Consider the following 22,733-nt stretch of genomic DNA (forward strand, 5'->3'; position numbering starts at 1 on the left):
TATACATTTATCTCTCTCTTAGCTAAAGCAAACAGCATATTTGAGGAATTCTTGCAGTTTACAAACACACATACATACAACACCCAAAATAATTATGTTTAGAAGTGCAAACTAGAAAACATTATTTTTGTTTTCTTATGAGCAGTCAGTGATACTTAGCAAAATCAAGGATGACTTTAACGGTGAAAGTACTTTTGATAACAAAGGGTACTATAAAAATGCAGAATATTACTCCAAGTAACAGTCCCCAAAGTCAGTTACAAAAACCCTGGTTTGTCAATATGCTTCACAAAAAAAAAGAGCTCTGTGGTGAAAAGAATATGAAATATGATGCTTACTACATTCTCTCTTAGATATTCACATTAGAACATTACATTCTATAAGCATATTAAATGCTCTGAAAAGCCCTGCAGTAAAACAACCTATGTACACTTAACCAGATATTTTTTCCCAAAGTAACTTATATTACTGTTCCACTTTGGGACATGCTCTAAATTAATAGGCTAAGGTTGGGTTTTCAACTCTGCATCATAATTCTCAACCAAATGTTGTTTATCATGAAGGTTAAATAAATGCTCACTATGGTTAAAGCACCATAAGGAATAAGAGATGAATAAAGCAGGATCTTTGATCTCCAGGAGCTTACACTCTAGTAGAAAATCTAGCAGGCACATCTCAAACGGAAAGACATATCATGGTAAGTGGTATGTCATAGTTCAGTTGAAGAGGGAAGGTTTCGGAGTCTGTGGCATTTCAAACTGAATCTTAAAGACTGGACTGAATTTCATTTAGGAAGAGAAGGGGTTTGGAAATATTAGGTGCAAAGAAACTCAAGACGTTCTGGAGGATGATGACTCAACCAGGTGGCCAGGGTAAAGATGTGGGGTGAGGGCTCTACAGGTTAAATGACTGGAAAGCTTACAAGCAGTTTTAGGCAGAGGTCAGATGATCTGGGTGCTTGAAAGCAAGGCTAAGGAGGTGGGGGCGATTAGCTAAGCAATGTGGAATAATTATGAGACTAGTATGACTAGAACTGTGCACAATGGTCTGCAACGCTGCCCTTAATATGGACATACAGCAGACAGGTTTCTCATCCTCTGCTTGGATCACAGCAATATATAATTTAAGATCTTAAACAAATCCGTGTTACAAAGGTTCAGAGAGCTGTGTATTTTATCAGAAATGTTCACAAGCAACCAAGAGACTAGAAAATTATGGTTTTAGAATAACAGAGAAAAGTGATAAATTTCCAATATCTTTCATAAATCCAACCTGATAACAACACAAAAGAGTAAACCTGAAATATGACCCTGTGCACTCCCACTCTCACTTGGGGTAGCAACCATAGAACAGGCCTGCAAAACTGATGAGACCAATTTAACCTGCAACTTTTATTGGTTATAAGAGGTTACGTTTATCCCTCAAAAGCCATATACTATTAAAAATTCAAATGGAGCAGAAGGATGACATGTGAGGAATATGTGGGTTAAAAACAAACAAACTGGCAAAGACATACTCTTAAAGACCAAGACAAGTAACACAATTTGATATTTAAATCCCAATAACTGGGGGACCTCCCTGGTGGTGCAGTGGTTAAGAATCCGCCTGCCAATGCAGCACACACAGGTTCGCACCCTGGTCCGGGAAGATCCCACATGCCACTGAGCAACTAAGCCCGTGCGCCACAACTACTGAACCTGTGCTCTAGAGCCTGCGAGCCACAACTACTGAAGCCCACGCACCTAGGGCCTGTTCCGCAACAAGAGAAGCCACCGCAATGAGAAGCCTGTGTACAGCAACGGAGTAGCCCCCACTTGCCGCAACAAGAGAGGGCCTGTGTGCAGCAATGAAGACCCAAAGCAACCAAAAATAAATAAACAAATAAATTTATAAAAAAAGAAAACAATGACTGTTCAATTTAGAAAACTTTTACTATCACAATTGCCTTCACATCTACTGGGGTAGTTTAGGTAACTAGGAATCTATAATTGTGCTTGCTAGGAGAAGGAAAAAGGCTGAAATGGGACATGGAGAATTTTTAAAATAATTATAATAAAATATATGTAGTCAGTGTCTGCAATATCCAGGATGGCTCTCCTCCTTTATGGGGCATTTCCCTGGGAAATGAAACTATTATCTATGAAGCACTCTGTGGACTTTCAAAACAACTGACCACAGAATATGCCTGAAGTCTTGACTAATTACAGTGATCGGTATGAATAGGGATTTAGGCTCATTTATCAAGTGACTAAAGATCACTTTTTTTCTCCCTGTCTTCTTTGCTAAAACTCTTCCTGAAATGAATTAATCTATATTCCTTCCTTACCAAGTGCATTATCTAGACCAGTGATTCCCAAATACCAAACTGGCGCCAGTGTGGCTGTATCCAAATCACCTGGAGAGCTTCTGAAAAATGCAGATTCCTGGTCCGCTTCTACCCACAGTCCCCACTCCCATTCTGATCCTGTGTGGGTCTAAGTTACATTCCAGAGATATTTTTTAATGACCCAAGTTTTGGAAACCACTAATCTAGATAATAATCAGACATTTTATAATATCAGAAAAGCCATAAAAATCTCAGAATTTTATTTCATTGCTGTGACAGAGACCATGCTAGGTGGATACCAAACCCTATTTCCTTTCCTTCCTGGGCACAGAGCTGGACTGTATTTCCCAGCCTCCCTTGCAGTTAGGTGGGGTCATGCCATTGGCATGTGGGCAGAACTGTGTACCACTTTCAATCCTGGCCCCTAATAACTTCCCAGAAAATCTTCCAGGTTGGCTGTCTTCCTTTGTTTGCCAGTTAGGTTCTTTAGGTTCAGTGGAAAACTGTGAGATTCTAGAGGAATATCAGAGCCACAAGATAGATTCCAGGTTATCTGAATGAGTGTATGGAGCCCAGCAGCCACCCCTCCCCACCACCACTGCTGATTCCCACTGCATTGTGAGGTGGACGAAACATCATCTTTTATTACGATAAGCTATTAGGATGCAGGGACTCTTTGTTACAGCCCTTAGCTTAACCTTACTAATACAACCCCCATAATATTTTTAGCAGACTTTGCTGTTGATTAAGCATTTCAAAATCATAAAGAGATATACTCACATTTTAACATCTAACATAGTTAGATGTCAGGAGTAACATCTAAAAGGCATAGGACCATAGGACATATTTAACCTTTAAAAGAAATTCTGATATGAGCTTATTTTTCTGTGGTTTTCTTCTTCCTTCTAAAAGTGGAGTACAAGAAAGAATAAAAACATCTGGCTAATTGAGAGCTCCAGGTAGTAAGATTTCAATTTAATAAGGTTTTATAACAGTTACAGGAATAAAAACGAAATATAGCAACTAATAAATCTGAATTTTCAAGGACCAAATGGATACAAAATAAAAGCCTGTGAAAATTTAAGACTTAATAGAATCACACAACCTGAAGAGTATTCAAAAGGTCATGATATTTGTTTACTGTTGAATCTGTGGGAAGAAATTCTACCACTGAGCTCATCATTGTCACTGTTTTGGAGGCAGTTTTACATAAAATGTTAAGAGGGCAAGGTTAGGAGTTAGAGCTGGATCTAAATCCCAGTTCTTCTCCTTACTAGTTGGGAAATCCTGAATAAATGCTGTGAGCCTCGCTCTCCCCATCTGTGCAATGGTGATGATGTAATTTGCTTCATGGGTTGTTATGAAATTTAAATGGGCTCTAAGGCAGTATATGGCACATTGTAAGTATTAATACTTACCTATATTACTATAGTAGTCAGTTGCAAAATACCATCTTTTTTTAGGGACAACCTTGTATCATCTACATGCATAAAGAAGATTTTGAAAACTCACAAGCCATAACTAGCTAATTTTTATCCCAAAAGGAAGAAAGAGGAGAGGGCTGGTGGTGGCTGTGCCTAGAATTTTACACAGCTTTACACTGTTCTTGTAAAGCAACAACTAGTGTGCTAATATTGATGCTTCTTAATCCTTTTTCTGCCAACCATGAAGACCAATAAGTCCTGAGCAAAGATCACTGGTGCCTGAAACTTCTCTAAAAATGCTAAAGCTCTCCCCATTCTTGGAGGAAGGAGCTGGGTGGCCTGTCATCGTTGTCCAATCTAAGCAAGCCTGAGCAGCTGGGGCCCTTCCTATCCAGCCCATATCAAAAATGCATCGGGTACCAGAGGGAGCAGAGATGATGCGATGGGGTGCCACCTACCTCTTCCCTCCCCGACAACCTGGCCGGCCGAGACAGCAGTGGAGCCTGCCACCGCACTTCTTTTGATAAGCTACTGAGGAGACACAGTGTCTCCCTTGGTTTTCTAAGTTTTAGTTTGAAAATTGAATTCAGGAACTTGTCAACTCTGACAGCAGAGCTTGAACATTCAGTTCAAAAACAATCTGCTTGTACTTTATAAAATCCGCCTTCTGACTTCAGAGCTGTAGGATTTTTCAAAATCTTCACTATGCAGGGAATGAAAAAACTTCAGTTTTCCTTCTTTCCAATTAAACTTGGGTTCTTTATAAAAAAAATATTCCTATTTCCTACCCCAATTCTTCTCCCCTAAACTACCTCTTTCAGCCAATAGAACTCGGTCCTACATTTCAAAAAGACTGAGACTTTGCTGTAATGTGGGCTCTCCTCATCAGCAAAGACTGCAGACAAAAATAGATAATACCCATGGGATTAATTGCAAATCAACACTGTTCAAGGGACGGGATTCATGACACTTGAGGTTTTAAAAAGCAAGGCCCGTGGAAGAAATCGCTCCATGCCTTGAAGTTACAAAAGTCACACCTGGCAGCAGGAACCTCCATCGGAGGCTATATTGAGAAGTAAAATTACTGGCACTCAAAGGGACAGGTCAAAACCCTGAACATGGCAGGAAACCAAAGGTAAAAAACATGATCCAATGACAGACGGCAAAGGCCTGTCAAGGCCTGGAAAATTACACGGTGAGATTCATTTCTGACACTTCATTCACTTAAGAATAACAGGACCCCGAAGTTAAACAATGACATCCCGAAAGGAAACACCTCTGTGGGTGACACTTCTTGCATAGCTCAGCCTCCAGGCCATACATCCAAACCAGAATTTCACGTAGCTCAGCTGTGCATGGGAAGAGGGGGTGGGGAGACAAGGGAAGGGGGAGCCTGGGAGAGAGCAGGGAAGCCAGTAATAGAGGGAGAGAGACAAAATCAAAGCCAAGGGAGGATACGGGTGACAGTTCATTCCTGCTCCTTCCCAAAGGACTTGAGTCTTCACTACATAGATTTTTTTAAAGTGATATTTGAAAAGTGATGCAATCATCCATTCATTTGGGTTCTGTCTGGCCTTTAAATGTAATATTTCAACCGAGAGTTCAAGCTGGTAGGGGTTTGAGGTGTTTTCATGAGAAGTAACCAAGTCAGACAGTTCCTATTGTCAAAGAGACCCTGTCGAAGGGGAGAAACACTAACATTAACCACCCAGGCTAATTGTATTCCTCAGGCCCACAGGCACCAGCCTTCTAGGCTGTTCCACTCCTCCTAGCAGGAAGGTACTGAAGGGAAGCAATCCTTCTACTCCAGAGAAATCCGTTGGGGGAGGTGGAGCCAGGAGAGATTGGAGTAAGCGGGAGGGGCAGGGGTGTGTATCTCGGAGCTGCTTCCATTTACCAACACTGGAAACGAAGGAAAGTGGTTTTTGTGATGGGGAACCCAAGAAAAATAGAGCCCCATTAAATTCCAAAGGCAGGCTCTAAGTTTTAGCTGCTAATTTCTGTCATGTTGCCTTCCGTTTGAATGATGATCAATAATGATTATTTTTATTAAGATTTATTTTAAATTCGTTTCCACACGGCTTCAACAATGGAGTTTGAGTGTCACTAATATAATGTACTAGAAATCAGTTCCTAAAATATAAAAAGGATCAGGAATGATTTCTCATCTTATAGCATCACACACATACCTACACACACACACACATATACACACACACACTCCAAAAACTTCACTTTTGTTTTCTTCTTCTTTAGATAATAAACACAACTGCTTACAATTCCAGGTGATACTAAATGTCTCATGCACATGCATAACTATTTTTAAAAGGTGATTACACACACATATTCCTTCCCACCTGAAACATCAGACTAGAGAGGCTGAGTTTCCCCAGTGAGTCTCAGAAACACAAAACAAGATGTTTAATTTGTTTAAGTTTCTAAAGCAATTTACTGGAGACAAAAATAAAATACCATGGCATTTTGCTGGCATCTTAAAAAAAGAAACCCTGTCTGAGAAGTACAATGAACCTCATGAGATCTCCAACATGAATTCTCTATTTGTATGCTCACATCCTTTTATGATTTTGTTCACTGAAGAATAGTTTAACATATTCCAACCCATGCACTTAGAGAAAGAGAAGCTTCCAACAAAACAGGTCTTTTTACGAGGCAGCCCCCAAGGTCTCCAACAGCTAAACGGGCTCAGGCAACCACCCACACTCACCTATTCCAGCCTAGGTAATCAAGAGATTCTGTTCCTTGGATCATCTTAATTTGAGAAAAGTTTCTGCTGTTTAATGGAGTTAGAGCACCATGCCAGCGTCAGCTCTGAGTTTAAAAGTCTTTAAAGAAAACGTCTATGCTTGTGAGGAAGGTACTGCCATCTATGCTTTCATTATTTTAAAATGAAGCTTGAAATGAGAAGACTGATTTTTTAAAAAGAAAAGAAATTATTCATCTGCAGCCCCTGGCTTCACTGTGCACAGCAGCCTAAGGAGGTCAAAGGCAGGCATAGTTTCAAAAATGGTAGGTTACTTTCTTTTTTTTTTAAACCCTGCTTTTTGAGGTTTGCACTTGATCTGCTGCCATTGATGTCCTACCATCCTGGAAAACTTTATTTCCCTGCTTGAGAGTGAGTTCTCAAGCTATCTGTTGGTCTATTGATTCTCCCTACCATTTCAGTGAAATGTCAGCACAAGAAACCTCAGATGTATAGGATTCTCTGTTGTACTTCTCCTTCCTCTAACTTGACCCTCAGCTTACCAGATACTTAATAACCAAAGATAGGATTTATGATACACCATCGAATTATGAAGTGTCATTTGACATATCGATGCTACACTGTCAGCTATTCCACGTCACTTTAGAGTTCTTTGACTGCAAGCAACAGTAAATTACTCTAGCTAATTCCAGCAGAGAAAGACTGTATCAAAAGGGTACAGTGGAGTTCACAAAACAGATAAAAAAGCTGGAGATCTAGCCTAGAAAAAAAGTGTGAACCCAGAAAGGTGTGAGGAGGAAGTCTAGCTAACAGGAACAACTTGACAGTCTTAATGAGGTACTGCTACTAGAAGGAATGAGTGTGAATCATCTGGGGAGGGGGTGTTACTTAAACCACATCCCTGATGTCCCAAAAGGGAAAGTCAAGTTGGCTCAGATCAGGGGTTTATCATCCTATGCACTGCTGACATTTCAGACCAGATAATTCCTTGCTGTCGGGGGTTGTCCTGTGCATTAGCAGTGTCTCTGGCCTCTACACACTAGATGCTAGTAGCATTCTCTCTGGTTTTAACAATGAAAAATGTCTCCAGACATTGTCAAATGTCCCTGAAGAGACAAAATCATCCCCGGTTGAGAACCACAGGCTGAGGCTGAATCACAACACGGCCCTCCTCATGGCTTAGGTAAGGCTATAGGCACCTTGATGTATAATCCCATAAGACCAAGGCAAAGTGGGTAAGACTAAGAAGGAAGCTGGATCCTGTTCCCAAAAGATCGGGGAATTAACGTTCCCTGTCCATTTCCACATCAGTAAGCAGAATGTTAAAGAAGGTTATGGTTTCCAGCCCACGTACTCAGAGAACAAGAAAAAAAGTGGAATTTAAGAAACTTCTGAAAACAGATTGCAGAAAACGTAATCCATCAGAATGCTCTATCAGTCCTTCACAGCGTTGTGAAGTCAGCATCCGTGTGCTGGAAAAGCACAATCCTAGTAAGATGGGTGTTTTTCTCCATTTTTATTCAAATTCTCCATGTTCCCCATGTGCTTTTAAATCCTGCCAGATCTTTTCCCAACTCTTGGTATCTATGGGCTTGTGGTAATTGACATGGCTAATTTAAGGGAAACTGACTCCAAATCCCAAGGAACACTCAACACATCTCTCTATTAGTTAGTCAGTTAACTCTGTTGGTTCCAACATGGTGCTAATGAGACCAAAGACATGAATGCAACCCTCATGCCCTATGGGCTTGTTCAATAGCCAGCTTGGAGCCCCCCTCCAATCAGCCAACTGACAGATGTATATGGCTCCTGGCAGGGACGGGGGTGGTGGGATGGGTGGGAGAGAGAATGGATATGTCCTGACAGATCCATCCCCACTGCTAGAACACCTCGTGCGCAGGATCTTCCAGGAATGGGGTTCTCTTCTCCTCACAGAATGCAGAGCACCGCACACACCCACCACAGCACTCTGCCCTAACATTCCAACGTGTGATGCGACATCTTTTCCACTTCCCTTTCCAGCTCATACCTACTCATATGAGGTGCCTTTGCTGCTTCCTTTCTCTTTTGTTCATTAACATTTCTTAAAAATTGAAGTGTAGAACTTCATCTCCAATCTGCACTGACTCTAAATTCTCTGATCCTACCATCAGCAGCAAGACTGCGCTTGTCTCTTCTTCCATTATTATTTCTGACAGCCCCAAAGAAATCACTTAATATTCATTTCAGCCTCCTTTTTCAGACAGTCTTAAAAATCAATTTTAAAATTTTTCTTCTTGATCCTGTCATTTAGCACTGAAATGGCCCAAACTGATTACTTGGGAGCATTAGTGCTTCTCCCTTCTCCCAGGATGTCAGCTTCACTTTGTGAGTCTTTTCTGGTATGATTTAAGTTGGCTTTCACTTCAGGGTTGTTTTTCACGGAGAAATATGATTTTTTTTAGCTATATCTGTAGAACAACTTTCAATTATCCTTAAAAATAAACAACAACAGTAAATAATAGGCAAAACACTTTGGCTGAGAGAAAATCCAATTCAATGGGTGAAAAATGAAAAAAAAAAAGACTTAAAATTGCAATTACTTTAAAACCTTCAAGAATGCTACTTTAAAGCCTCTACTTTCCAAACAGTAAATTAGTAACAGTAACTTTATCATATTTATTAATAAAAAGAAGTTAGGGCTTCCCTGGTGGCACAGGGGTTGAGAGTCTGCCTGCCGATGCAGGGGACACGGGTTCGTGCCCCAGTCTGGGAAGATCCCACGTGCCGCGGAGCGGCTGGGCCCATGAGCCATGGCTGCTGAGCCTGTGCTCCGCGACGGGAGAGGCCACAACAGTGAGAGGCCCATGTAACGCAAAAAAAAAAAAAAAAAAAAAAAAAAAAAAAAAAAAAAAAAAAAAGAAGTTAAAATAGCCATTCATGATGAGATGCTAAGAGCTGCAAGGAAGCCAAGAACAGGAAGAAAAAGGTCTGAAAGAGAAGAAAAGATAACAGCATCTTTTATAAAGAAGAAAAAAAAAGTTCTTTTGTCTTTCTTGCCATTTCTGTGAACAGCCTAGAGAATTCAGTTCATTGTATTGTCTGCCCTTCTTCCTTGCTATAGTTTTGCTTTTCAGGTTGTCTTTAATTCTCCAAGTAACATTATTAGAGAATAGGAGAGGTCGAAAACCACCAGAAGGACCAAGGAGCAAAAAACCTAACTAAATGAAACGTGTCCAGAGCATTTCATTCCTTAGCCTGTGTTTTCTTCTCTTAGCAAACAGAGGATGATTTTTAAACTAAGGAATGCTGCAGACAGACACGACATTAAAAAAGGGCTCTGGACCTTTTTTTTCAACAGCCCTCCAGCTTGATAACCATAACCAATTTTTTTGCTCAACCTCCTAAGAATCTCTGCTATATTTGTAATTCCACCAGATTGTTATTTATATTATTGCAATATCTTAACAGACCTCCTCCCATCATGACCCTGCCTTGAAAAAGAAAATATCTGCTAAAACGATGAGGGAACAAAAGCCATCGGCATGAACTGCAAGATAGAAAACAATTGGATTTTTCTTATAGGATCAAAGAGTCAAAAATCATTCTTTCTGGGACTGTGGAACATCAAACATTGGGACTTAAAAGTGTCACCTCAGGAATTAACAAACACCAGAATGTACATCCAGCCCCAAACCACTTTCTGAGACTGAACATAAATTATAGGAACCCATCGACATCACAGCAAATGTAATCAAACAGACTTTGAAAAGGCACACTGACTTCTGGGGACAGTACCCTGTATCTTTTCTGCCTGCCAAACATGTAGCCTTTCTGTGCAAAGCAAGTGTCCTCCTAGTGCCACCAGGAGGCCACTTACATGAAAGACCATAGTATGGCCTTGGCTTTTAGGCTCTGATTGCATGAAGTCAGCCCATGACTACAGTGGACCAAAAATTACCTAATGTAACAAAGGGAAGGTGAGAGTACTATTGCTTGAACGTTAACTGAACATCAGTAATGCGTTACAGTCCACCACAACACTGCTCCTGACCAGGAATTCACTTATCTACATGGATGTGCAAGTAACCAGGCAATGCCTTGACAATGAGAAGGGAAAAGTAGGAATTGTTTAGATTACTGACTTTTTTAATAAATGACTTATCTTTGGAGATGGTGGTCATAGCTGAGAGGAGAAAAACTTGAATATAGATCCTGAACTAAGTTATACAGTGAGAACAGATGAGTATTACATCTACACCAGAATTTTTCCCCAAGTTCTGCCAGACTTCAAGCAAAGCTGATAGAGAAACATCCATCTATACATTCAAAATTAGGTTATGATTCACTTTACCAAAGGTCCATTTATTTTACACTAAGGGATTTACTTCTAAATTCTTGCAAATAACTTCAGCTCTTTGAATGCATTTCTAATTAAATTAGAATTATAAGCATTCAAACTAGACTCAACTGTCAGAGACAGAAAATCTGAACTGCTCATGTAATTAACACATGTCCCTAGGCTAAGAGGCCTAGAAATAGGACCCTGCATGGGGATGACACACCCTTAATCTAATGATGCCAGGCTTTTAGTTCCTTGGTCGTCATCTCACACGATGCTTCAGCATTTGTAGAACTGTCTTTCATTCTAATAAAATGAGTGTAATAGGAACTCAATGCAGAACCACACAGCATTTTCCTTGGCAGGCAACTTTATAGATCACCTAACAAAACATTCCTCCAAGGCTGGAGGCCCTTCAGCACATGCCTGATAGACTCACTTAAGCACATCCACTGACAGGAGATAACTACTTTTCAAGGCTCTATGTGTCACTCAACTACAATGGTACATGACCTTGTATAAAACAGTCAACATTGACAGATGAACAAGCAAAGTTCTACCATATATAAATGGGGGGATAAGGGGAGATAGTCATCTGTGTTCTGCTGAAACATTGGTTTCCTGACCCTTCCATTTCAAATATCCTATGTAACTTCACCTCCACTTGAATCCCGTCCACTATACTGTCCCCAGATTTATTATCGAATTCATAAGAATGGCAGCACCAAAAATCCCAAATACTTATGACAAATTTCTTGTAAATCACCCATCAGATTACAGTAACACATCCATTCACCTAAGGAAACACTGAGAGTGTCATGAGCCTCACGGAGACACAGTGGAGAAAAAACACTTTGGATTTCATGCACGCTTTAAACTTTCAAGTCTGGCATTCTCTACCTGGGAGTGGATCCTGGCCAACAGTTCCACAGACTAACAATTAGTTGCCAACAATTTGTTGAAGGCCTTTTTGGTCTAACACTGGGCTAGTTATTATGAAATACAAAAAATATATATCAGACGTGGTTCTTTGCCATCAAAGATCTTCCACCATCCCACTGGGGAGACAAGACTAATAATATACAAGGCCAAGGAATATATCATTAAACTAATATTTGTTTTTTGGAATTGAAATATTAGAGGGATAATTTGTAGATTTGCTAATTATACGTCTGTGTCATACACGTTAGCCCTGAATGGCTCATCCATGGCTTAACCTGACTTCAGGGGTATTTCATCAAGTCCTCTCTTGATTCGTCCACATGTTTAGCTGACACCACTTCATAAGCATGGTTTCTTACAGAACACACTGTTTTGGTGGCTGCCGTAGCTCTTTCTCATTTATGCGAAGCAAATATGGAAGTTAAACACTTTCAACACCTATCCTGCATAAGTTTCCAAAATTTTCCATGCCAACATGCAAATAAGCTTCCAAAACCTAAAAAGCATTTTCATATAAATAGATGTGAAGCAGTTTTAAATACTTACAAACAGTCCCTTTCACACCCTGTTGCTAGATTTTCATGCATAATGTTAACAGGGGGAAAAAAAATAACAGGAAAAGAAAAATAGCCCAAAGTGAGCAGCAACTGAAAGCTTGAAAGAAACCACAAGAAAGAAATACATGTATATTGTTTGCATGAATCCTTAGTCTCCCTCTTCTTAGATTTTAGCCTTACAGGATTCAATTTCACGCTAAAAACATAGCAGAGGTGGCTGAGACAAAGGAGGGAGAGAGTAAATCGCTTAATGTACATTCTAGAAGAAAATAACCCTGTTCTTTCCCAAGCAAATTCACTTCAACTTCCCCTCCTCTGTGGATGAATAAAAGCATGTTTAAATCAAAAGTTACCATAAATTTTGATGTTACAAAAATAAATCCCCCAGACATTTTGTGTAGCTTCAGGAGTAAAAGGCTTCCAAAGCATTTACTCTGAATGTAATAGCAGACTCTACAAGAATACACTGGGCACTAAATCCTAAATAACTTATATGCAAGATGCAGCACATTTCACACTTCATTTTTTAGGATAACTGGGGCCATGAGTGCAATCTCTTGAAAATGCAAAGTTTTAGCAAATAAACTTTAAATGCGTTTTTAAAAATTAAAGGGTGCTGTTTGAATCTGTCTGGAGTTATCACTTAAAACTGGAGAGAATCAGAGAGATTTTTTTTTTAAGTCGGGGCAAATTGACAACATTGGATTTAATTCTTTGTTTTATAAAAACTTAGAAGATTATAAATGTTAATCGCTGAAAATAATAGAATACCATAACATCTAAATGAATATTGAAATATATTAGGTAAAACTATTTCAAGTTTGGATCCCAGGAATCACAATTACAGGCTAGAGAGTTCCTTGGCAAAACTGAAGGAACTTAAAAATAATAATAATAATTTTTTTTTGAGACACCTGTGCCCTCTGGAGGTGGCACTTGGGAATTGAATAAATCTTCCCTAAAACACTAACAATGACTTTCCTAAAGAATTGAACATGCACTTGGAAATGCAAAGAAGGCTTTAAGAGGTTTCATTCATGTTCCTTTCTTTGTGTCAAACCAGTTTTCAATGAATACTAATTCAGAATTTCAATTTAGAAGTGTTCAAATGAGTGCAAAACATTTTGGTAGAAGGGATTAAAAGCCAGTGTTCAATATCTACAATATAATGATTAGGGACATGCTGAATATTATGAAAAGAAAGAATGGTAATTCCAAATCGAATATCCTCAAAACCTCTTTTGGTGAACTGCATGGGAGCCGATGGCCTTCCAACACTCCCAGAGAAAACCGAATCATCTAGACTAGCAAATGCATATGTCCTACCTTCTCAGAACAATTCACCACCTCCCCTTCATTTTTCTGTTGACCTGTCGTTTTCTTCTTCATTCCTAATAAAGAGAGCTAAATTTCCTCATCTGGGTAATATATTATTCCAGTGGGAGAAGTAAGAGATAAGTACTTCTCGCTGGAGTTTTAGAGATAGAAATTAATAAAGGTGGCTTTCTAGTGTTTGGAATTTCGATAGGCAAAAACAGAAATAAATTAAGGATATAATTATGGAGGGGCGATCAAAAGCAAAACAACCCCAGAAGTAGTCCTTACTTGATGTGAAAACCAGAACAAACCCACCACCTTTAAAGAATGAAGACATCTCCTTGATTGTGAATTCACCTTAGACGTGGGTGAATGCTGTGCCTTTTTTTTTAAAGAACTGGGGAACAAACTAAAAGGACTGAGTAAGGCTGGAGCGTGGGGCGAGAGTATAACTACCATCCATGGGAGTGTAGGAGAATACCCCCAAATATCACTGAGGTGTGATTCTCTTAAGTAAACAAGTTCCCTGGTGTGCACCGAGCGCACCTGCGTTGCCAAGCAGGACTGCAACAGAAGGTTCTGGAAAAAGGAAGCAAAGGTCTTCCCCGCTTCCAGTTAATTTTGGGCCACACTTGCATCACAGGTTCCGACCTTCCGGCCAAAGACAACTTCATTCCCCGACCTCACTTCCTCGCTGCTTCCCAGAGGGGAGTCAAGGACCCAGAGTTCTAGAACCTCGCCCTATCGGCTTCCCCCTGCCTCCGGTTTCGACCCACCCAGGCAATTCTTAACTCTTCAAGTTCTCCTGCCCCTTAGCCGCGCCCCCACCCCGAGGCCGACTCCTTAAAGACGTCCAGGACAATGAGACTCACAAGTGATATCCAGGTCCCACCGAGGGAACGCGCTCGGCACCCCGAAACAGGAAGCAAGCCCTCAGGCCCGGCAGGCTGTCAGCGGACCGACGCGCGCCACCTGTGCGTCCGCCGGCGGGGCCGCTGCACCACGGGAGCGTCGCCGGCAGAGGGCGCTCGCGGCTAGACTCGCCGCCCAAGGCCAGCACGCCGCCCGGCGGTCCAAAGCGGAGGGCCCCCAGGGAGCCAGGAAGATGCACTCATGGGTAAGGAAGTCTGGGCTTCGGCGAAAGGGGAGGAACTTCCTAACTTCTCTGAACCTCGGGCTCCTAATCTAAGAAAATGGTGATAACCCTAATATCTAAGCCAAGTCGTCAGGTATAACTATATATTCACTCATGTATTCATTCATTCATTCATTCATTCACTCCCAACAAATATGCCTTGAAGTCCCCGCCATGTTCCAAGGGCTGTAGAGGTACTAGGAATACCCTGACAATCAAATTGGAGCCAGCCTCTGCCCTCTTTGAGCGTACATTCTAATGGGATTCGCTTGGAGCAGCATAAATGAGATCACGCGCGCGTCGCAGTCTTACTCCAACTCCTAGCACATGCTCAGCCTTCGGAAATTGTTGGAGCTTATTATTATTAGGTGTTTGTGTCTACAAAAAGTTCATCCTCCATCTGCAGGAGGGTTTGCTCATTCCTGGGTTCCCCAAGGGAGAGCACAAACTTCCTTATCTTAATAGCTCAATGGTAATGAAAGGGACAAAGCCCTGGGGCTGGTATGGAACCTTCAGGGTACTCTTCCTTCTAGGAAAGGCTTTGTGTCTTTGAGGGACTGACCACTTTCCCAAGAAAAATAGAGCTTCTTCTGCTAAAAGAGGGGCAGGCCTACACAGGGATCTCCCCTAACCCAGACCCTCCTCCTGTTAAAAGCTGCCAGTGGCATTTTGGAATGTTAGACATCCCCTCCCCTTTTTGTAGGTATATTTAGGGGTTGTCAGTGGTTTCAGCAGCCCAAAATAACTTTCAAAGTTCCCCATCAAAGGAACTGATCAGAGATGATAACTTACTTCACGGAAGGGAGACACACATCTTCGTAAAAACAAATCCTAGGCAAATGCAAATGCTTTTCTTAACCTTTTTTTTTTTTTTTTTTTTTTTTGAGGTGTTTCAGGTTTTAACTCCACAAACAGCGTCTGAACTTGGGAGGCAGGGTCTATTTCTTTCTTCTGCCTGGGCCCGCTGAGACTGATTTTTTTCTTTTTAATGAATTTCAGGAAGGTGTATTATTAGTCTTCCACTCCTACATAAAAAATTACCACAAACTTAGTGGCTTAAAACACACTTACTTATTATCTCACAGTATCCATGGATTGGGCATCAGGTGCTGGGTTCTTATCTCAAGATCTCACAGGGCTGAACTAAAGGTGCTGGCTGACTGCATCCTCACCTAGAGGGTCCACTAGGGAAATACCAACTTCCAAGCTTCCTCGGGTTCTTGGCTGGATTCTTTTCCTTTTGGACGTAGGACTGAGGTCCCCATTGTCTTGCTAACTATTAGCCAGTGACCACTGTCAGATCCTAGAGACCACTCTCTAGTCCTTGCCACAAGGTCCCCTCCATACCCTCTCATACTTCCATTTTTCTCTTTTAAAACTCGCCTGATTAGATCAGGCCCACCCAGATAATCTCCTACCTGATTAACTTGAAGTCCACTGATTAGGAACCTAATAATGGGAGTGAGGATCCTATCATAGTCACAGGGGAGGGGATTATACAGGTGTCTTAGTTTGGGCTGCTGTACCGAATACCATAGACTGGGTGGCTTAAACAAAAAACATTTATTTCACATAGTTCTGGAGGCTGAGAAGTGGAAGATCAAGAGGCTGGCTGGTTCAGTTCTTGGTGAGAGCCCACTTCCTGGTTTGCAGATGGATGCCTTCTTGCTGTATCCTCACATGGAAGAGAAAGAGATCATCTCTCTAGTATCTCTTTTTTTTAAGGGCACTGCTATCTTCATGGGGGCTCCACACCTTGGATTTACCTTCCAAGGCCCCACCTCCTAATACTATCTCATTGAGGATTAGGCCTTCAACATGTGAATTGGGCGTGGTGGGGGGGGTAGTTCACAAGCATTCAGTTCACAGCAAAAAAACATGCATACCAGGGGGTGGGAATCTTTCAAGTCATCTTAGAATTCTGCCTGCCACACGAAAAAACTGAGGAAAATAAACCAAGAAATTATAAAACTATAGGATTGTGCTAATTGACAGACACCAGATTCCTACCTAAAATAATTAGTGTCTAAAGGCCAAGGAGGCCTCCAGGACCCAAAATACCCTCCTCTGTCTGGTCTCGAGCCCTCAGCCCTCTCCAGCCTTCTCATTCCCCTCCTCCACCCACTGCATGAGTGGGAGTAAAAGCCAAAGCTGGAGCTCAGAGGGTAAAGGGCATGGACTGAGGGCCATAGAGAGGGAAGGCCACTGACACCCACCTCATGGTGCCTCTGACCTGGCAGCAAGGCAGCAATTAGAAGTGGAGGGGTCAGGAAGACACACCTGGGTTCAGAGGCCAGCTCTGCTACTTACTCACTTTTTAAGTTTCAGTCTAGTCACTGAATCTCTGTTTTGAGGTCAGTAAAACGAAAACAAGTTTTCCCTCAGAGTCGTAAGCATCGGATGAGATAATTTACATCAGGTGCTTTACACAGTACCTGGATGGTGAGGGTAAAATAATTGGAAAAGATAAAATAAAACCTACCTAGGAAGCAGCTCAGGGAAGGAGGAGTTGCTATTTCTCATAACATCTACTGGGTGCCCAGAATGGTGCTGGGAACTGTGAGATTTACAGACTTCCATAAAGCAGGATGTCTAGCACTGACACATGTACAATCTAGGTGGAAAGACAAGCCAACAGGTGTCCTTTCATAGAGAGATAGATTATGAACGCAAGAGTTCTCTTTCTCAAGGACTTTTCACCCAGGACCTGGAAGCACTTGGCCTCTCATGGTGTTCAAGCCAGGCCTTCAGAGGTCTGTGTTGCCTCAGTAGCTGGCCTGCCATAGCCAGAGTCCTGGTCCCTGGCCCAGATGTAAGGTCCCTGAAGTATCACACAGACAGAGACCCACCCATGGGACCCTCAGTTAGTGACACTCAGAATGTTCGGCCTACTCAGAGCTGGCTCCGTTTTCTTCTGCCGAGTAAGAGTGAACATCAGATGACCCTGTCTTAGAGGGTGGGGCCAGAGACTGCAAACAGTGCCGTGTTATTTTCTTACTGCTGCTGTAGCAAATCGCTGCAAACTTAGTGGCTTAAAACCACACACATTTGTTCCCTAACAGTTCTGGAGGTCAGAAGTGTCCCTGGGCTAAAGCCAAGGTGTCAGCGGGGCTGTGCTCCCTCCGCAAGCTCCAGGGAAGAACCCGTTTCTCTGCCTTGTCTAGCGCTAAACGCTGCCTGCGTTGCTTGGCTCCTGGGCCCACACCACTCTGATCTCTGCTTCTGCCATCACACCTCCCTCTTTGGCTTTGGCGTTCCTGCCTCCCCCTTATAAGGACCCTTGAGATTACATTTGGGCCCACCTGGATAATCCAGGATACTCTTCCTATGTCAAGATCCTTAATTTAATCATATCTGCAAAGTCTCTTTTGCCATGTAAGGTAACATAGTCACAAGTTTGGGGGGTTAGGATGTGGAGATTTTGAGGGGCCATGATTTTGCTTATCAATAAGTACTATTTCCCTGAGTCAGATGCCTGTATTTTTCTCCCCAAATGATTCAGAAAAAAAACTATTCATCTCTAACCATTGACCTGATCAAGCCTACAAACAACTTGGGGATTAAACACATTTTCATAGAAGTAAGTTCGTTGAAGTTGAGTGGGGAAAAGGTGCCGTGCTCTGGACATCATAAGAGAATAATTGATCATTAAAATCTGCTCTTAAATGCAACTGATAGGCCACCGTTTAATAAGATGTGAAAAGAGAACCTATATTTTAGTAGAGTTCTAGCATTCTTTACTTCAATATTTGCAAATTGTGATGATCACTAACACCTATGTTCCCCCACCCTGTTTCTAACTATTCTTTAAATTGACTTGATACTGCATTTTTTTTTTTGACAGTTCAGTGACAGGCACAAATTACTTCACTGTTACCGTGGTAACGAAGGGACCTCCAAACAGAGAAAAAATAAGATTAAAATAAAAGGGGGAAAGGAATATTCCAAATTAGCATCGTTGTGTCGCTGTCCAAGTGTAGTCGGGTGTCACTTGGTCAAGCTTTGGGAGTTGTTTCCAGTAAGAACCCCTGAGTCAGTCAGTCAGCGGGGCAAGTTGCCCCTGTGAACAAGAATGCTTGTCTCCTGCAAGAAGCAATGGTTCAAAGTTTATGGAACCTTCTACTCTCCCTTACTTATGCATCTCTTTTATTTGGATCACCTCCTTTGTTTTTCATCTCCTGCTTTTCCCCTTCTGAACACATTAGTTACTATGGAAACATTGGTGTGAATGTCAGAAAGCTCAGCTCAGACATGCTTCATAAAGTCAGTTTACAGAATGGTCTGACATTTATCTCATGTTTGGGAAATTTAAAGAATTTGTGATATTCATGACCACAGACAGGGGTGGGTGGTAAACACTGTGCTATATATGGATTTTAAAATTCGTTTTATATACACTGTGAAAACATCAGGTTTTGTCTTTTAGGAGAAGAATAGCAACACAAACAGGAATCTGGTTTGGAATTTGAAATCGGATTCATTTTCCATCAGTTCAGGGAAGATTTCCACTTTCTAAGTTTATAAGGCTGACTGGAACCTCTTGTGTCAAAATAAATGCTTTTTGAAAAAAATTATGGTTGGCTTGTTTTTTAAACTTTAACCTGATAATAAAACAAATGGTATTTCCCATAATAATGTACACAGGGCACCAGCAATATTAGTTAAAGGCACAGAAATGTTAAGATCCATGCTGTAAAGATTCCTACTTCACTATGGGGAATTTCAGAGTTAGCGTTACCCTATGAAATAATAATAATAATAATAATAGCTAATGTTCATAGCACACTTACTATGTGTCAAGCCCCATTCTAAATACTTTACATGTAATAATTCATGTGATCCTCAAAACAACCTAGTGAGGTAGATGCTACCATAACACTTGTTTTACATACAAGAAAACTGAAGTACAAAGAAGTTAAGTAACTCATCCAAGTAAGTATTGATAGTTGAAGCAAAGATTCAAATGAAGGCATTTGGGTTCCAAACTGTATATTCTTAACCATCCTGCAAAACTGCTTCTTTATGAAAAAGTAAAACAATAGTAACAACATGTCTAGCTAGAGGGCTTTGAGTTATCATTCCTGTACTAAAAAGGACAATCCAGGCATCCCCCAACAGAGCTTCCTCCCTAATGGCATTGTTCAGAGCCTTAAGGCTTGCCATATTCTCCTTGGGGATACAAGTTCCTAATGATTACGGTTTGACGATGAGCTCAGATTAGAGTCAAATTTGATTCTAGACTTACAGGCTCTTGTATATTTATTTTGTTACATATAAAAGAGTAATAATGTTTTGCTATATGATCAGCAGGAAAGCTATAAATAGCTGAAAAGATACTGACGTTAACTCCACTGGATTCCATCAGAAGAATTTTAATTACAAAGAAAATCCAGTGTCAACCAGCAGGGCTACATTAATGCTTTGCCACCCAACATTCCCCAAGTCCTCTGGCAACAGCTCCCAATCTTTGTTTGAGAATGCCCCACCTGCTCAGTTCATGTGCTTGACTCTCCTAAGTCTCCTTAGATCCAGGTCTAAGCCAATCAGCACATCTCATCTCCCTGACCTCAGTGACCCCTTGACCTCAGTGACAGATGGCATGTGACCAGATCAGAGCCAATGAAATGCAAGAAGATTTTTGCTGGGAATGCTCCAACAGGAAGAGGGGCTCTTTTTCCTCCCTAGAAAATTTAACTGTGAAATGAGCTGCTCTAGCCATCTTTGCCACCACCAAAGAGTTGCCCTAGAGCATACAGAGGCAGAGAGACTGAAATCCCCGGAACAGAAGGCATGTGAAAGGTTAAGAGAAACCCAGCCTATGGTATCATTTGAGCCCTGGGTACAGCATTATCCAAAATCTGTCTGCTAGAATTCTCAATTCTTGAATCAATAAGTTACTCCACCACCACCACCACCCTTTTTTTTTTTTGTAAATCTAAACACATTTGAACTGGCTTACAACAAACAGAAAAGGCCTAATGGACAAAACAAGAAGTGTCTGTGTCCTTTGAGTGAAAACACTACCTCTTATTCACCTTGTTCGTAAGCAAGCAAACATTCCCTTATCTAAGATTCCAAAATCCACAAACCTCTGAAAACCAAAAAGTCCCTTTGTAGCTCATTTGGTGTCAAAACAGACATGACCCTCATGGACACAAGGCTGCCCACAGTCCTTCCTTATCCCACTTAATGTGAATATTCCTGTTTTGCTAAGGAACAACTAATGTGTGTGATTACAGGATGCTGCTTACAGACCCCACCGGAATGGTCAGACTATACAAGGTATAAACTCTTACCTTTATTAAATCAAAGAATTATAAATTCTGAAGCCCCAAAGTGTTTCTGATAAAAGGGTGTGGACTCAGAGTCACAGGATAAATTGAACAAATAAATTGATTGAATAAATGACTGCTTACTCTCTGAACAGGATGGGATCTGAGTCAGCTATCAGTATTACTCAGAACCACAGGAGTAAGGCATCCGTTACTCCAAAACTATATTGAAGGTCAGAGTATGCTTGCATATGCTAGACAGCAAGTCAAACATCAGATTGATAAACACCAGGACAAAGTGAAAATTCATAAGCAAAAATTCATTATAAAAGCAAAAGGAGTTGAATGTCTCAAAGAATACTGTCTATCAAAAGCTTCAAGAACAGAAAATCTGGGTGAATAGAAAGAACCTGCTGCCTGACTCCACACCAAGTTACACTACACTGTACATGCTATAAACGATAACTACAAGACGCAAAAGAATTATGTCGCCGAGTACATGTGGCTACTACGACATTGACTAAATCTTGAAATCCATATTCCATGTCCGTGGGTCATCCATTCCTCAACGCTTCTCCCTGAGTCCTCACATATATATATATAAAATGTCATTTACCTTTTATTTGACTGCAGCCAAGAAAATTATCATGTTATGCGATATTAAAAAGAGTACTGGAAACTAATTAAACACTACCCTCAAAATAGGAAAATCTGGGGTCATGACTCATCTGCTTTCTTCTTTATATCCACAACCTAAAACAGTAAGTAGTACATGGTAGGTTCTTAAGATGTACTTTATTAATAAATGAAATAAGTGCTACATTCTGATACCTTTGCCATCCGACAACACCGAAAAGTCAGTGGAACAACTGACAGAGGGAGGGGAAAAACTAGAGAAAAAAACAAGCCCCTAAGGATGCTGACACAACTAGTACCTGGATAGAGACCCTCCATGGGCCTCCTATCACTCACAGAAAACCAGATTGAAATCAATGATCTCTAAGGTACCCCCCCAGCCCTATGATTACATGATTTTTCTGCATTAAAAGAAAATCTAAAAGGGTGCAGACAGAAGTCTATATAACTTACTTAAAACACTGACTAATAGAGCATGGAATAATCCCTAAATTTGGAGAAGACTCTTGGAATTTGAAAGTTCATATATATGAAAAACATACTCCATCAAGCATCTTACCATAACTAAAAGATGGTACAAGCCTGAAAAATAGTCCAGCTCAAACACACACTGGTCTGAGGAATATTGAATCCTTATGTTCCTGTTAATAAAATATCTAATGTCCAAACTCCAAGCTGTAAGAGCCCAACCAATCCCGGCATGTTGTCAAAGTTTTCTACCTCCATGACATTGCTTAAATCTAACCTACCTTTTCTGTGGAATAGTTCTTAACTGCCCCCCTTCACTCCAGGTTCTCCTCTAATCTTCCTTGCACCCTATCGCCCGACGAACTTTCCTAAGGAAAAGCTCTGATCTCATCACTGTTTCAAAACCTTCAACACTACTTTATTACCTTCGGCAGGATTTCACTAATTATGTGATGATAACACGTTTCCCTATTTCCTCTCCCACTCATTATTCGGCTTCTTTTCAGTCTCCAGCACTGAAGCACTTTCCTCTACCTGTCTTTTAACGTTAGAATTCCTTAAATCTTGACTATAGCCCCTTCTCATTCTATAACTTCTCCTTAGGCGACCGCAT

Source organism: Phocoena sinus, chromosome 10 (assembly GCF_008692025.1).
Source record: "Phocoena sinus isolate mPhoSin1 chromosome 10, mPhoSin1.pri, whole genome shotgun sequence".
NCBI classification, from domain to species: domain Eukaryota; kingdom Metazoa; phylum Chordata; class Mammalia; order Artiodactyla; family Phocoenidae; genus Phocoena; species Phocoena sinus.